Raw genomic sequence first — 18345 nt, forward strand, 5'->3', positions numbered from 1 at the left:
GCATACGGAGCTCCATCGCAGTCTTTAACACTGGTAGCATGCCGCGACAGCGTGGACGTGAACCGTATGTGCAGTTGACGGACTTTGAGCGAGGGTGTATAGTGGGCATGCGGGAGGCCGGGTGGACGTACCGCCGAATTGCTCAACACGTGGGGCGTGAGGTCTCCACAGTACATCGATGTTGTCGCCAGTGGTCGGCGGAAGGTGCACGTGCCCGTCGACCTGGGACCGGACCGCAGCGACACACGGATGCACGCCAAGACCGTAGGATCCTACGCAGTGCCGTAGGGGACCGCACCGCCACTTCCCAGCAAATTAGGGACACTGTTGCTCCTGGGGTATCGGCGAGGACCATTCGCAGCCGTCTCCATGAAGCTGGGCTACGGTCCCGCACACCATTAGGCCGTCTTCCGCTCACGCCCCAACATCGTGCAGCCCGCCTCCAGTGGTGTCGCGACAGGCGTGAGTGGAGGGACGAATGGAGACGTGTCGTCTTCAGCGATGAGAGTCGCTTCTGCCTTGGTGCCAATGATGGTCGTATGCGTGTTTGGCGCCGTGCAGGTGAGCGCCACAATCAGGACTGCATACGACCGAGGCACACAGGGCCAACACCCGGCATCATGGTGTGGGGAGCGATCTCCTACACTGGCCGTACACCACTGGTGATCGTCGAGGGGACACTGAATAGTGCACGGTACATCCAAACCGTCATCGAACCCATCGTTCTACCATTCCTAGACCGGCAAGGGAACTTGCTGTTCCAACAGGACAATGCACGTCGGCATGTATCCCGTGCCACCCAACGTGCTCTAGAAGGTGTAAGTCAACTACCCTGGCTAGCAAGATCTCCGGATCTGTCCCCCATTGAGCATGTTTGGGACTGGATGAAGCGTCGTCTCACGCGGTCTGCACGTCCAGCACGAACGCTAGTCCAACTGAGGCGCCAGGTGGAAATGGCATGGCAAGCCGTTCCACAGGACTACATCCAGCATCTCTACGATCGTCTCCATGGGAGAATAGCAGCCTGCATTGCTGCGAAAGGTGGATATACACTGTACTAGTGCCGACATTGTGCATGCTCTGTTGCCTGTGTCTATGTGCCTGTGGTTCTGTCAGTGTGATCATGTGATGTATCTGACCCCAGGAATGTGTCAATAAAGTTTCCCCTTCCTGGGACAATGAATTCACGGTGTTCTTATTTCAATTTCCAGGAGTGTATATAAATAAGCTGCCAAGACTTCACTCACCTATAGAATTCGTTTTATATAAGCAACACACTCTGTTGTAGCGGAGAAAAGGAAACAACGGAAAAACGCGCCTTCCGGAGCACCAAAAAGGCGAATACTTTCCTCTTTAGAAGACTCCGACAGAAAAGTGGCTCAGTCCTCATTCCGCCCTCCTCACAAAAAATTTTGGCTTGGGAACATACTCATAGTTTCTGTGCTCAGACAGTAATGGTAGCAGAGACAAACTGGCAACGAAAGAGAAAGAGGGAGGGATGAAGACAATAGCGTTGGGAGCCAAAGACAGAGGAGGTATTGTTGGTCAGCGCGAGACAGTGCCAGTAAAAGAGAAAGAGCGATGAATGGAGCTAGGCAGTGGGAGAAAGAGAGAGGAGGTAGTGGAAATGAAAAATACAGATGAGTGATGACCATACATACGCTTCGGGGGTCTGAACCCTTTCAGACCAAAATTTTATACGCTTGAGGGTAGGGGAAAAGATAAGCTGGACGCTTCAGAATTTTTGAGCCGTGGATGTGTGGTGGAGACAGTGGCAGTGGGTTAATAGTGTAAATCAGTGGAAGAAAAAGGAGGCAGTGCGAGAGAGACGTGTATAGACAGTGGCAGTGAGAGCGATGTGCCGAGTATGAAGACTTAACTACAAAGAGAGATCGGGTAAAAGCATTTAGACTGTCCTGTGTTGAAATAGGGCAAATATGTTCGCACGCCAAAACTTTTGGTGAGGAAGGCGAAGAACTGAGGCAGTTTGTTCTCCATTTCTCTGTCAGAGTCTTTTAAAGAAGAACATATTCGCCTTTTTGTGCTTTCATCAGGCGTATTTCCCCGCTTATAGGATTACCGCAGCGCATTATTCAACAAATTACATAAAAAATCCGAGTTAAACATTTTCCACAATGCATTATTTCAGAACAAATACGCTCTTGTGGACACTTTAAATGTTAAAAAAATACCACAGTGCGATATTTGAACAAATTACATGAATATTGTGTTTAAAAATTTTTGCACTGCAATATTAACAACAAATATGCTCTTGTTGAGATTTTAAATGTTAAACAACTCCTAAGCACAATAATGAATCAATAACTCTTCCTCCACACCAAACCTATGCCGCCCCTACATTACTAAGGTATAATGTCACATTGTACATGCTCAAACGAGCATGTTGCGCTATTGACAGAAATACAACAGTATAATACTGTCATGGCGACTTCTATAAGCACTACATAGCATGACCGCTACACAGTATTCCAAAACACACACGTTAATATGAGACACTTGAAAGTTTAACAGTTTTCACAATGCATTATTTAACAACAAACAGGCACTTGGCAAATATCATGTCAAGGTAAAATGTACTTTTTTTCTCCCCATAAAAACATCCACTTAAGAGAAAATTTAGGATTGTACATTTATTAAAGTAAAAATGTTTTAAAAATTATTATTTCCCCATACATTTTTGCCTTCAGATACACTATGAAACAACTTTTTAACTGTGTGAAACTAGGGGACAGCACACACACAGACACACACACACACACACACACACACACACACACACACACACACACACACACACACACACACTCACCCAATATTGTTAATGGACTACAGCTTTACGATTGAGTTATATCCAAAACCAAATTTAGTAGGTATCACTAGAAGATCACGTGATTGGAAGTTCCGCCATCTTGCATAATTAGAGTATAAAAGGAGGTTTGATAGTCACAGATTATCACACTGCTGAGCACTCAAGTAGCGGGAAGCATCAACATGGATTCCTCCAAAGAGCTAAACTTTCTTTCTTTCTTTCACTGGTGCCAGGTCCCACACTGACGCAGGGTCGGCATTGTTAGGAACAGATTTGGCAAGGTTAGTATGAAGGGGTCGCCGGATGCCCTTCCTGCCGACATCCCATACCCCCCCCCCCCCTCCCGGGACAGAATTAGTGTACCCCAGCTATCTGCGTCTAGTGTAATTCATGGAATAGTGCGAACATGTTCAGATGTCGGCGAGTCGTGTAACTGAGGCGGAACGTGGGGACCAACCCGGTATTCACCTAGCGGGATGTGGAAAACCACCTAAAACCACATCCAGGCTGGCTGGAACACCAGCCCTCATCGTTAATCCGCTGGGCGGATTCGATACGGGGCCGGCGCGCCAACCCGAGTCCAGGAAGCAGCGCGTTAGCGCTCTCGGCTATCCTGGCGGGTACCAAAGAGCTAAACATCCCTCAGTTATTAGAGAGGCAGACCAGAACACAACGGCATTGCCGCAGTGGATACACCGGTTCTTGTCAGATTAACGAAGTAAGCGCTGTCGAGTGTAGCCGGAATTTGGATGGGTCACCATTCGGACCACCATGCACTGTTTCCATTTTTCGGGGTGACCTGAGCCTCGTGATGCCAATTGAGGAGCAACTCGACCGAATAGTAGCGTCTGCGGCCAAAGAAAATCATCATAACGGCCGTGAGAGCGGTGTGCTGCCACATGCCCTTCCTATCCGCATCCTCATCTGGGGATGACACGGCGTTCGGATGGACCCGATGGGCCACTTGCGCACTGACGACGGAGTTCTGCTGCTTAAGACCAGAACAACTGACGAATGCTTTGGTTCTGGTTATTATTGGAGAACTTGACAGTCTTGTTCCTGATATTGGTAACATAAAATACACTAAAGTGCCACACTTCTTAGCAACAAAAATTTAAATGTACTTACACCCATTGCGGAACCGTTTTGCGATAACATGACGTTGATTGAAATCTGTGATGAAATGGACTGTCAAGAACAGTTAAGAAACTGTACGTTTTTAATCTTAAGAAAGAATATTTGTGAGTCTTTTAACAATTATCTACACAGTACTTCTCCAAGTTCGTCTCTGCAAATCACTGTGTCAAGCACATCTATCACCTCTCATGGGAACGATAATGTTATAGGAAGAAGGATATTGGAAAAAACGACAAGGAAGCGCTGGCAAACATTTCGAAAAAATATAAGAATCCTGCAAGTATACCATATAAAGTGGAATTGGTTGACGCTAAAATGTATGAACTAGTAGAAAAGTTGCCTGTCATACTGCAGCAGCTTCGTTTTGACGACTACTATCTTTCGAGTTTGGACGTAGTGCAAGATATTGCTGGCTTTTTTTTTAACAAAATGGAGGTGTGTTGCTATTTAATATCAAATCACTACTTCTGTGTGCAAGGGCACTGCCAGGGAAACATCAATGTGATTGTAAACAATGGTAAGACACTTGGGATTGACTATTTAGTGTGGGTTATCTCCAGCTGTTGAATAAAGATATGTAACAAATTTGTCAAAGCACAAACCCAGGAGTGAACTAAGTTAAGGGTTATCGCCCTCATAGATTTTATCACATGCCCTGATATGCATCTACAAGAAACTTTCACGTCCTCCTTGGCTAAAGCGTATGGTATTAGCTGGCTGGGGTTACTATATGCAGTTACAGACTGGATCATATGTTCGACCCTCTGTAAGATTGTGTTAGTGTATGAATGCTGACAAACAGTATTTTAAATGTGCTCCACTGTGCTCTGCATCCATCACTTCTATGAAGTGCAACTAACAAATAATTATTTACCTGTAAACTACGTGGAGATTCTTAGTACAGACTCCAAGAAAGAAAATATTAGTATTACACAGAAGTATTGTATTAAACTGGGGGAAAATATTTTTCATAATCCAAAACATTTGTCTTCACAATACAATATAAAGGATTGTTACATGGTATCTATTAATATGGGGTAGGAAAGCTGCCAGCATACACCAGGTGGAGGTGTACTCTCTTAAAAGTAGTGTTGTCCAGGAAATATGAGGTAAAACTGAAATACTTGTCAAATTAATGGCTGGAGAAACAATTAGATAATTCTAAAGATGCTTTAAATTATAAAATATCACACACGGTAGTCCACGTATTAGAGAAGATTCGTAATGAAAGATGACAAAGACCGAATTGGAATCTTTTCAAAGAAAGCTTTATACTAGATTAAACACAAAGACCTACAGTGGAACACGGTATGAAAAAGTCCATCAGCTCACACACGTGCTCAATGACGTACATGATCTAATTTCGACAGCATCATATCGCCACAAAACAAAAACTGACAAGTTATACTCTCTACCATCACTGCAGTATGGTTCATGGCCCTATAGTTCGAACAGTAGTACCCAACTCATATACACATGACTTGTGCGATTTGTGAGTTAAGACAGGCTGACTCTGGACCTCAGCTGTGGCAGAAAGGACCTATGTTGCTCCCCTTGGTTGGACGCTGCAGCGAGGGCGGGAGGGCCGTGGTGGAAGCCACTGCCAGTGGCAGCTGGTTCTGAACAGCCAATCTGAAGATTCATGCAGAGACTATTATGTACAAGTCTCCATATCACATTTTTCGTTTGTTTTTAATGAAGTGTATTTCATAACCATTCCTATCCACTGGTGAGAAAAACTGTTTACTGTGCAATATAGCGATGTGCAGAAATGTAACTATTCGTATTTTCCATCGTTTAATTACAGGTTTGCTGTATCCTTTTAGCGTCTCACTTCACTAAGGCAACCTATTAATGATGTTTACAGTGTGAATTAGCGATGTTTTGCTTGCAGATTTCTTCTTTGTTATTTGTAAGTCTATCGTCTACATCACAGAGTCATAATGCAGGTTGTATGTTGACATGATGCGTAAAAAGTGCGTATTTGTTTTGAATAACGCATTGTGGAAATTGATAAAGTTTCAAGCATCTCATACTTACGTATTTGTTTTGGAGAACTGGCTGGTGGTCACGCTATGTAGTGCCTATAGAAAACGCCAAGACGTTATTATATTATGGTATTTCTGACAGTAGAACTCTGTACCTGTTTTAACACATACACCATGCCATTACACACTATTAATGTAGGAGTGACGCAGTTTAGTAGTGTGAAAAATTTATTCGTTTAAAAATCATGTTGTGGTATTTGAAATTTAAAGTGATTGGTAGAACTTATAGTTTGTTAAATAATGCATTGTGGAAATTGTTTAACCCGGAATATTGAAGTAATTTGTCAAATAATTCACTGTGGCGTCAGGTCACCATCGTATTTAAATATATCTTAGGATGAAAATGCTGGTATTTGTGGCCGAGCGGTTTGAGACACCATGTCACGGATTGCGCGGCCTCTCCCGCCGGGTGTTCGAGTCCTCCCTCGGGCATGGGTATCTGTGTCGTTCTTAGCTTGTTAGTTTAAATAGTGTGTGTGTAAGTCTAGGGATCGATGACCTCAGCAGTTTGGTCCCTTAGGAATTCACACACACACACACACACACACACACACACACACACATACACACACACACAAACATACACACGCACTGGTATTTGGAAAATCTGCAAAATTGATAAGAATTACCTGCAAAATTATGGGAGGAAGAGGATAACTGTACTAAGACATCTTCTTATTCATTTTATTCTGCTTGGGGAGAGGGGTAGTCTTGGCTGGTCTCCACTGGCACTTTATAACAATGCTTCGACAACAGGGCACAGAATAAGAATGACGAAGCCCATGTCATTGCCCTAGTAATAAAACAAGGAAGAGAGGAATGGAGAGCTTGATTTGTATTGGTCCAGAGAGAAAAGGGGGCTGAAGAGTTACCTGTCGTCATATTAGCAGATGTCAGTGGAAGATGGTGACCCGAATGTACCACAGACAACTCCTTCAGATACATACGCAGGGCAGGAATTTCCTTCTAGGAGGGGTGCGGAGGAGGTGACCTTGGAGATAACAAGCCTACTGGGTCAAATGTAGTCTGACACTACATCCTCTTATCCTGTCACTGGAAGGGTCCATCATCCAATGTTTAGTGTGACCAGAAAGTGCCCTGATCTTTTACTTAGGTAAAGGTTGGTGATGTATTGCATGAGAAAACAGATTACAAGAGGGAACGTCACCTTGTACCTCACTTTCAGCCATGTAGAAACTCAAAAATTATACTATAAGACGAAAAACGAAGGATTTATTTGAATGGGACAGAAATCGCCAGATGTGATGTAAATGTACAGACAAACAAATAATTATAATTTCAGAAAAAAATGGATGATTTATTCAATAGAAAGAGCTTCACGAGTTGAGCAAGCCAATAACGCATTGGTCTACCTTGGCCTTATGCAAGAAGTTATTGGGATTGGCACTGGTTATTGAGTTGCTGGACGCCCTCCTGATGGATGTGGTGCCAACTACAGTTCGATTGCTGTGTTAGATCGTCGAAATCACGAGCTGGTTGGAGGGGCCTGCCCACAATACTGCAAACGGCCTCGACTGGAGAGAGACCCGGCGATCGTACTGGCCAAGGTAGGATTCGCAAGTATGAAGAAGCTTAACCAGTATAAACTCTCACCATGTGCGAGCGACCATTATCTTGCCCACTTCTGTCCAGGGCGTCTCCAGACACGTCTTCGGTCTGGAATTTCATTGACTGGAGTAGAACTGTCTTCTTTGACGACACCCTCGGCTCCTTTTACAACACAGCGGTACACAGTCGATTTTCTACGCCCGTTCTGCTGCCGTCCATGGCGGGGTATTCCGGGGTTACATTTCAGCAAGATAATACCCGCCTGTACACAGCTAGAGTTTCTACTGCTTGTTTCATGCTTACGAAATTCTACCTTGGCCAGCAATGTCGCCGGATCTGTCCCCAGTAGAGAACGATTGGAGCATTATGGACTTACAGCGTTATGGGAGGCCCTCCAACCAGCTCGGAATTTTTGCGATCTACTCGTAACGCGTCATCTGACACAAGCCAAATAACTGATTGCTGAAGGGCCAAAGGTGGACCAACGCGTTATTGACTTGCTCAACTTGTGAATGGCTTTCTCTTGAATAAATCATCCCATTTTTCTGAAATTGAAATCATTTGTGAGTCTGTAAGTGTACATCACATCTACTGATTTCCATTTCATTCGTATCATTCCTTTGTGGTGCGCCGTTTTTTTCTGGTCTTACAGCGTATTTTAAAACTTCATTCTTATAAAATAACACAATATTAACTATAGTAATTCAAACTAATTGTCATTGTGTAGTAATATTAACATACTATAAAGACATTGTTGATATTTAGGGCAACATTGTCTAAGCCATAGAGGTAGAATATTCTACCAGATAGGACGTCTAGCTGAATTCTGTTCTGTGTACTGAACACAACGCTGACATCTTTATTGTAGTCTAGCCCTGCCAAGAAGGGCTGTGGGCTGGCAGCAGTTAGTTAATTGCATGTTCCATGGGTCATGACTTGCACGGTTAATCCTAATGATGTGGAAAGAGTCATTTTACGTTCTTTACATTCATTCTACACGACCATACTTAAATATGGCTTCATGCTTACTATTTACAAGTGTTTTTTAAAATAAGCACGTGAATTGGTACTTCCAAACCACAACCTTTCACGGTTTAGGTAAACAGACGTTCTTCTACGGAATAGGATAAACTTTTTAAATTTGTTTCAAATTTAACTCTGCTGTCAGATATTTAACGTCATTGGGTAGATGATCAATGATTATGGTGGCAGCGTTGTGACACCTTCATGTACTAAAGACAACGTAATGTGGAGTGATGAAAGTCATTTTTTGTGGTAATATAATTATATTCATCATTATTCCGTTTGAACTTAAGTGCGTCACTTACAACAAAGTACAACAGAGAATAAATATAGTGTGAAGTGGTAGTCAAAGTGCACAACACCTGAAAACAAATCTAGAAGATGATCGTGAGTGAACACCACATATTGTTCTTACTAAAAGTTTATGAGCAGTGAAAACCTTCTTTCTTAAATATGAGTTACCTCAGAACATTATTGCATATGATATTCTTGAATATAATTACGCAAAATATATTATTCACTAATGAGCAAAGGTGTGCAATAATTCAAAGCGCCAATGCTATTGAACTCAGTTGTTTACGGGTTTTAAGAAAATGTCCTTTCCAGATTAACTTCTCCTCAATATAGACACCTAAAAATTTTAAAGTTTCCACCCTAGTTATTATTTCCTCAGCGTGTGCTATATTTATCATTGGTGAAGTACCTCTGGATGTGGAGAACTGTATATGCTCTATCCTTTTAAAATATAGAGTGAGACAATTTGCAGAAAATCACTCAATGATGTTTTAAAGAAAACTATTTACAATTTCTTTCGTTGCTACACATATATCTGGATCGATTACAATACTGGTGCAGTTAGCAAAAACAACTAATTGCATATTTGACAGAAGGTAGTTTATACATATGAATAACAAGAGCGGATCTCAGCTTAGCCATTTGGAACTCCAAAAACAATATGGATGTTTTCACCCTTGCTGACTCAAGTAGTAGAAAGTATTCTTTCTGACCATCGGTCTGACTGGTCTCATGAGGCTGCCATCATTTTCTCTCCTGTGTCGATCTCTTCAACTCAAAGTAGCAAGTACTCAAAATTCCTCAATTATTCGTTGGATATATTTCAGTCTCTGTGTCCCCAACTTTTTCCCTCTACGGGTCCTCTACTACCATACAAGTTCTTTCTCATGTCTGAACACGTCTTTTACCACCTAATTAGTACTACCCATTTATTCCTTTCCTTGCCGATCCTGTGGAGAACCTCCTCATTTCTTATCAGTCCACTTAATTTACAGCATCCTTCTGTAACTCCATACATCAAACGCTTGATGCCCCTCTTTTTCGGCATGTAGAGAACATTAAAACATGAAAAATGAAGATATTATGAAGGCCATGTGGACGTGGTGACGACTTAGTGGGTGTCTTCGTGGCGTCAATGTTTTACCTCTGATTATGTTGATGTTAGAGTTGCTGTGGGTCTACAGGACGCGATCCTCTGAGGCTTGACGACAAACTCTTGGTTAAATGAGAGTGTGGATTGGAACAGTGAGAAGAAAGCTGGAAGAGAGATGTCTGGAGGGAATTGATTCTAAGGGTGTGGATTCGGGAAGAGAGGGTGTTAGTGTAGCATTATGAGTATTGAGGCTATGAAAAATGTTCTCTCATGTTTATGGTGGCATTCGGAACGGTCCGGCGTAGTCTTCTGCACAAGGTAGAACATAAGTCAAATTAGACAGTGGTATGTTGGTGGTAGGGAAGAGAGTGGAAACGGTTTTCAGAGTATGTGCTTATGGCATATAGGTAGAACGCTGTACGAGCGATCAGTGAGAATTCTTGGAGAAGATGACTGCGCTCAGCAAAACCAGAAATGCGGCTTGGCTTCCATATTTGGAGTTTGCGTGGACTGCCAATTAATGTGAAGTAATCGTATTGAGTACCTAATAACCCAACTGGAAAAAAGTACGAATATATTCAGCACAGTTGTTAGGGTCTGGTGGGGAGCAGACCCGACGATACTTTTGGCACTTGTAAGATATTGAACCGCGCTGTATTAGACTACAAAAGCTTTGTATACGGTAAAGAGCGGAACCTACTTGGCAGATATTGCATGTTCTCCATTATAGGATGATTCGCATAATCCCTGAAGCAATGAAATAAACTCCCACCAAAGCGTTATTAGTGGACGCTTCCGAAATGTCAATAAGGAGACACCGTATCAATGGCATAGCTGGTATGGTGCGAAGAACGAACGGCTCTTGTAAATGGGGGCGTAAATATATACAAGCTGTCCCAAACATTAAAAATCAAAAGCATACAGACATTGTAGTATACGAAAGCGAGTTCTTTGAAATGGGAAACTAATGCCCCGAAGGGAATGCTCACTTATGTACTGACATAAACACTTTACATCTTTAGTAATAACCTTAGCTCGCAGAAACTCCTCAAAGTGACGATCTCCAGACTCAGTACATGCATCACAACACGGCATAAAATCTTTCTTCACTGACTGCAATATGTCTGTTGTCTGTTGTTCTACAAGACGTATAGGCAGGACACTATCAATGGCTTTCTGTGCAGTTTTTACTGGACTTTCGTTCACTAACGATTTCAAGTAAATAAAAAAATCTATTGGAATGAAAGCTCGCGTTCGTATTGGCTTTGGGATAGGATGTCCTTTCCAATAGAACAATCAAGATATCTGTTGTTCGAGGGCTGTGGACATTAATATTGCAGTGTGATGATGGTGCACAGTCGTATGGAATCGGTGTAGTCTTGTGGACAACAAGATTGCAGAGTCTCCAACAAGTGTGGGAGCATGTCTAGAATGAACACCAGGTAAGGAGCGCCATTCAAATGAGATAGCAACAGATAAGGTCCTATTGATTGATGTCCTACAATTCCGGCCCATAGGTTCATAGAGAATAGCTACTGGTGACCTGAGAAGAGCGCGGTAGTTGACAAAACCATCACTGTATAATTTGCAATGTGCATTTGACGGATTAGTTGATGCGTGTCGTCAATGAATCTTTTTCATCTCCTCATATTCTATGGCACGAATAAATCTTTGTTGAAAACCTACTGTTGCTTCTAGTAAGTGTCTATCCACGGTGAAAAATTTCCGCCACCTAAGAATACCTCATCTTGTTAGAAACCGTTGGTATATTTATCTTTTTATTAGTAATTTTTCCAGACTCCTAAAATGACATTTATAAGGCCCACAGTAGTGCAGCAACTAGACATGGCATGGATTCAACAAGTTTATGGAAGTCCCCAGCATAAATATTGAACCATGCTACCTCCATAGTCGTCCATAATTGCGAAAGTGTTGCCGGTGCAAGCTTTTATGCACTAACTACCCTCTCGATTAAGTCCCACAAATATCCGGTGGGATTCATGTCGGGCGTTCTGGGTGGCCAAATTAGTCGCTCAAACTATCGAGAATGTTCCTCAAACCAATCGCGAACAGCTCTGGCCCAATGACATGGCGCATTGTCATCTACAAAAATTCCATCATTGTCATTAAGTCCACGAATGACTGCAAATGGTCACCAAGTAACCGAACATAGCCACTTCCAGTCACTGGTCCGTTCACTTGGACCAGCGAACCCAGTCAATTCCGTGTAAACATAGCCCACACCATTATGCAGCTACCGCCAGCTTGCTCAGTGCCACGCGAACCCTATCATCAGCTCATCCTAACTGAAATCATGATTGATCTCACTAGGTCACTGTTTTCCAGCCGTCTAAAGTCACGAAGACCGTGAGAGGCGTTGCGGGCGATGTCGTGGTGTTAGCAAAGTCACTTTCGTGGGTCGTTTGCTGCCATAGTCCATTAACGCCAGATTTCGCCGCACTGTCCTAACAGATATGTCCGTCGTACGTCCGACATCTTTTTCTGTGGTTCTTCGACGAAGTGCGGCTTGTCTGTTAGCACTCACAACTCTACGCAAACGCCGCTGCTCTCGGTCGTTAATCGGACTGTGGTGAGGGGTTATACCTTAAATTTGATATTCTCGGCAACTCCCGTCACTGGGGATGTCGGAATACTGATTACTAAACGATTTCCGAAATGGAATGTCCTGCGCTTCTAGCTCCCACTACTCTTCCGAGTTCAGTCTGTTAATACCTGCCGGCCGGAGTGGCCGAGCGGTTCTAGGCGCTACAGTCTGGAACCGCGCGACCGCTACGGTCGCAGGTTCGAATCCTGCCTCGGGCATGGATGTTTGTGATGTCCATAGGTTAGTTAGGTTTAAGTAGTTCTAAGTTCTAGGGGTCTGATGACCTCAGAAGTTAAGTCCCATAGCGCTCAGAGCCATTTGAACCATTTATGTTAATTCCTGTCGTGCGGCAATAACCACGCCGAAAATCTTTTCACAAAAATGACATGTGTACAAATGACAGTTTCGCCAATGTACTACCTTTTTATACTTTGTGTATGTGATACTACCGCCATTTGTATGTGTGTATACTATCTCAAGACTTTTTTCACCTCACTGTATGTGGGAAAAATGCAAAGAAATGAAATACACTCTAAGACAACAAAAAATGTACATATGGGAGGGAGTTTCACTGCCTGCCTTTATGCCTTCCAAACCCTAACTTGGCCAGCAAGGTTGCTGGATTCATCCAAACCTGGGAATTTTTGGAGAATTATGGGCACGGCCTTCAAACCATCTTGGGATTTTGACGATCTAACGCGTCAACTGGATAGAATTTGGCACGACGTCGCTCAGGAGGAGGTACGACAAGTCTATCAATCAGTAACTGCTTGAGTGAGGTCCATGGTTGGATCTACGCGTTATAGACTTGCTCAATTAGTGAAGCTTTCTCTCTTGAAGAAATCGTCTAATTTTTCTGAAATTGTAGCCGTTTGTTTGTCTTTTCATGTACATCACGTCTATGGATTTTTGTGCCATTCGGATGATTCATTCGTTGTACATCGTTCTCTGTGTCTTAGTATGTATTTACATGTGGATCGGAGACAATGCTCGGCCAATCAAGAAATGTTTTACACGTACGTAATCAGAGGACAGGTACAAAGTGAAGAAATATAACATGCAATTGAGAGAGAGCCAAGAACATACCGTCTAACGATGGCACTTCCCAGATTGCCCCTTCGTGGCGGCTTAGAGACGTCGATTTTCTGTGATTTTTTTTTTTTTTTTTGCAACGACCCTCATTTTGTACTACCACCCTCCACAATGTTCGACCGCCCCTGTCCGACAGTGCGTGAGGACTGCCTGGTCTTTATTTAGCTGTTGTTCTTCTTCATAGTTTACACTTCACAATCGCGTCACCAACAGTCGATTTAGGCAGTTTTAGAAGGTTAAAAATGTCCCTGATGGATTTGTCACTCACGTTACTTCCAACAGCTAGCCCACGCTCGAAGTCACTAACATCTCCTGACCGACCCATTACGCGATTATTGCTGCTCTACTGACAACACAATAATCCTGACCTGCTTTTATGCTGGAGAGTCCGCCTCACGTGACGTCTAGTGGTCAGTTGTACACTACATTGGGGTGCCCAGACACTTTTCATCCGACTGTGCATTGGACATGTTGAGGACAACCCCTGGCGTTCCATCAGGAAATGCCCGCAGAGAGAAATCTGTCGCAAATAGAGACGTCTAGTGGTCGGTTGTACACTACATAGGGGTGTCCAGACACTTTTCATCCGACTTTGCGTTGGACTTGTTGAGGACAATCCCTGGCGTTCCATCAGGAAATGCCGGCGGAGAGAAATCTGTCGCAAATGGAGACGTCTAGTGGTCAGTTGTACACTACATAGGGGTGCCCAGACGCTTTTCATCCGACTGTACATTGGACTTGTTGAGGGCAACCCCTGGCGTTCCATCAGGAAATGCCCACAGAGAGAAATCTGTCGCAAATGGAGACGTCTAGTGGTCAGTTGTACACTACATTGGGATGCCCAGACACTTTTCATCCGACTTTGCACTGGACTTGTTGAGGACAACCCCTTGGCGTTCCATCAGAAAATGCCCAGAGAGAGAAATCTGTCGCAAATGGAGACGTCTAGTGGTCAGTTGTACACTACATAGGGGTGCCCAGACACTTTTCATCTGACTGTGCATTGGACTTGTTGAGGACAACCCCTGGCGTTCCATCAGGAAATGCCCACAGAGAGAAACCTGTCGCAAATGGAGAGACGCAGCAGCGGCCTGTTTACCATCAGGGGCTCGGTGGCGGGCTGGGCGTACGCGGGCCTGCCGCCGCCCTCCTCCAGCGCCCACTCGAAGTCGATGGTGTTCTCGTCCCAGCGTGGCGGCCGCATCCGCAGCCGGAACTGCGCCATCACCACGCGGCCCACCACCGTCTCGCGGGGCTCCTCCGCCTGCGTGCCACCGGAAACAGGTCGGCTGCCTTCACGCGCGTTCCAAAATCCGTGGCACTCTTGCAACAGTACGCGGCCAACTAGCAAATAAACCTTACACCGGAAATTTTCAAAAATCAGGTCGAATATCATGGACCGGCAACCTCGAAGCTTTTCTCGGTGCAAGTAGTATTGAGTAACTCCCGGCAGTCGTTCCGGAAAACGTTGGCTCGTTAAACCATTTCAGGAGGTCAACAAAAAAAGCAATTCTTTTAGTGCTGTAGTCTTCTTTAGAATTTTTTTTTCCAGTATCGCGAGGAAGGACACATCGATTAGTAGTTTTGACCAGTTAAGTGGCCATCCTCGGATCTTAATAGATCGCTACAAGCCCACGTTCATAATACAAAGAATAGACGAAATTAACGTTTTTATAATAGACCTAAAGAGTACATACCACATAACAGAAATCAGTGCCTACGTTGACTACTGAAGCAAGGTGCATTGTCACAATCATGTTTACAGTTCCAAACTGTAAGATAAATCGACCAAAATTCATGGGAATAATCTTTAGTCACCGGTTAAAAATTATGTTAATTTTTTTTTGTATAACGCGTACCTCAGTAATTGTGATTAAAACATATATGTATTGGATACGCTATGCACCATCTCATTGTACTGTGTGACAGATACGTCGAAGCGATATAATGAGACAATATAAACAGGTGTCCTATCTGCTGACAGTATCGGATGAATGTATGTAGCTCACAGCAGTAAGCAGACTGATCAATATTAATGCATAAAAAATCGTACTGTACATATATACTATCGCATATCTGGGAAGTATATCAAACAGAAGTGACGCACTACTGAAGAACACGATTACACATTTTGCTTAACAGACGTAACATATTACCAAAACATGAATAGTCATGCAACTGGAAATCACCCATATGCTCAAATGTAAAATCCACTGCAAAGAGTATGAAAAGTTCTACATATCTAAGTGACAACAACCTATCCACCTTTATCCATCACATTAAAAATGAACGACACAAAACAGACCGATTGGAAAATGCTGTGGGTATTTTACACGTAGCACCAAAATTACCGTTAATGAATATATTGGTGGAAATAAAGATATATTTAGACATAAGAAATTATCTAGATTTAATCTTCAGTGGACAAACTGCCCTAAAATAGAAACTATTCACCGAAAACATTGTCGACATTGTCCACTAAGATCCATTATAAACCACAATACAACCACACACACAGTTTAACTTAAATAACATAACATTATAGGTGTCCATTCACTGTAACTCAATAACATCGCTAGTAGACATGTCTACAAGCAGATGGAACCATACAATATTGCTTATCTTCAGAGATAGTTGCAGTCACGAAATTTCAACTGGAAGCAGATGGAACCATACAATATTATTTATCTTCAGAGATAGTTGCAGTCACGAAATTTCAACTGGAAATTAAGTTTATTTCTGACCATCATTAATGAAACGTCAGAACACAACACACAGCTGGTCACTGCTGGAATAACAACGAAGGATATAGTCAGTAAACAAATAGACAGCAACAGAAATAACAAAATCGCTGATAATCTGTCACAACTGTTGTCACTAAATGTCAACTACACACTAACCTTTATTTCTGACCACTACTAAAAGAGCAGTCAGAACATACTACATCAACGTAAAATATAATCAGTATCAAATAGACAGCAACAGAAACAACGACGTTGCATGCTTGTCATGACTTGAGAATGTATGTAAAATCATATTATTCATAAGCACTTAAATATAATATAACAAATGTAGCAAAATTTGTAAGATGTTCTGTTACAGGTAACCTGATGATGGTTTTATTGATGAAATACGCCTATAGTTCAAATAAAAATAATATTCATATCAGCATAACTGGCTATATAAATATATTACGTCCTTGAAAGACATTTATTGTGCAGCAGGCCCTGAAGGCGCCCAGCAGGTGCAACAATTGTTGACACTTACATCCTACAATATAATGGGGAACATTTTACGACTTATACACATAAAAATTAAAATGCAAGATTAGTACAAAGTATAAATTTAAACAAGGCTTGCTTATGTCTACATCAAGATCATTGCAATGGCTACAGATATGCAACAAACCAAACAATACTGAGCCAAGTTAGGGATATGACAAGAAATCAAGAAAACATCTGCATCACAAAACTGATCTTAAACAAGTTATGCATCAGGCTTATTTGAAACTTAGTAACACCACAGCTCCACTAACATTTGATCATATATCCTAATTTATAGAATAATATGTAAATCACATTAGATATTAAATCGAAATTAAACACAAAAAAATCTATAGCCTTTTGCAGAAATTAGCATTTCCATTCAAATTTTATCAAAGAACACAGAATTCAACTATAATTATTTTCTTAAAACGAGAACAAGACCTCCTGGTTAAAGCATTAAAATACAATCTAGAACCTAAATTTACGAAAACAGATAAAAAAACTACCTATAGCAATAACTAAGATAACTATAGGTAAGGCTAAATTATCAACCAAACAACAAAATGAAATAAAAATTAAATCAGTAAATATAATGAAAAGAGAAACAACAAAGTTTCATATACTACCAAGAAATAACAACGATCACAGAATATTACAACAAATCTACAACAAGCTTACATCCAATAATGCAACAGCTTTAACGGCATATAAGGGAAATAGTCCGGCCCTACTACAAGAAACCGATAACATACAAAAAAGTAAATGACTTATTCATGATAAACAGCATAACACAAATAGCTAGAGACTCAACAAACAAATATGCAGCTCAGTCCACGAAAATTGTAAAGTACTGCCATAAAATTATGACAGAATACGAAAAATGAATGTGTGTAATAACGAATCCAAAAATACCCAGATTATATGGAAACTGATAAGTACCTAAACTTTCATTTCCAATTTGCCTGTTGTAGATACTATAGCCAGTCCTGCAATCTTATTAGTAAAAGATTGAATAGAATCGTTACGAAATATTAAGCATATAACAGAATTTATAACATAAAAAACTCATAACATTAGCACAGAGAATCAAGAACATACATATATCTACAGATGGCAAATTTGTCTCTTTTGTAATCACAAATATCTATGCAATACAATTAGTAATTCAAGAAACCTACTATGACATGGGAGAACATCTATAATGGAAACCAATGATTTAACATGACTGCTGAACTTAGTACAAAACCAAAACTACTTCACATTCAATGACAAAATATATGTGCAAAAGGATAGAGTAGCAATGGGATGTAGCACTGCTGGCTCAATAGCGGATATTTTTTTTAAACACATTGGATGAAAAATTCTTTAGAACCACAAACACTTTCACT

The sequence above is a fragment of the Schistocerca serialis genome, chromosome 6 (genome assembly GCF_023864345.2).
Source record: "Schistocerca serialis cubense isolate TAMUIC-IGC-003099 chromosome 6, iqSchSeri2.2, whole genome shotgun sequence".
Classification (NCBI taxonomy): domain Eukaryota; kingdom Metazoa; phylum Arthropoda; class Insecta; order Orthoptera; family Acrididae; genus Schistocerca; species Schistocerca serialis.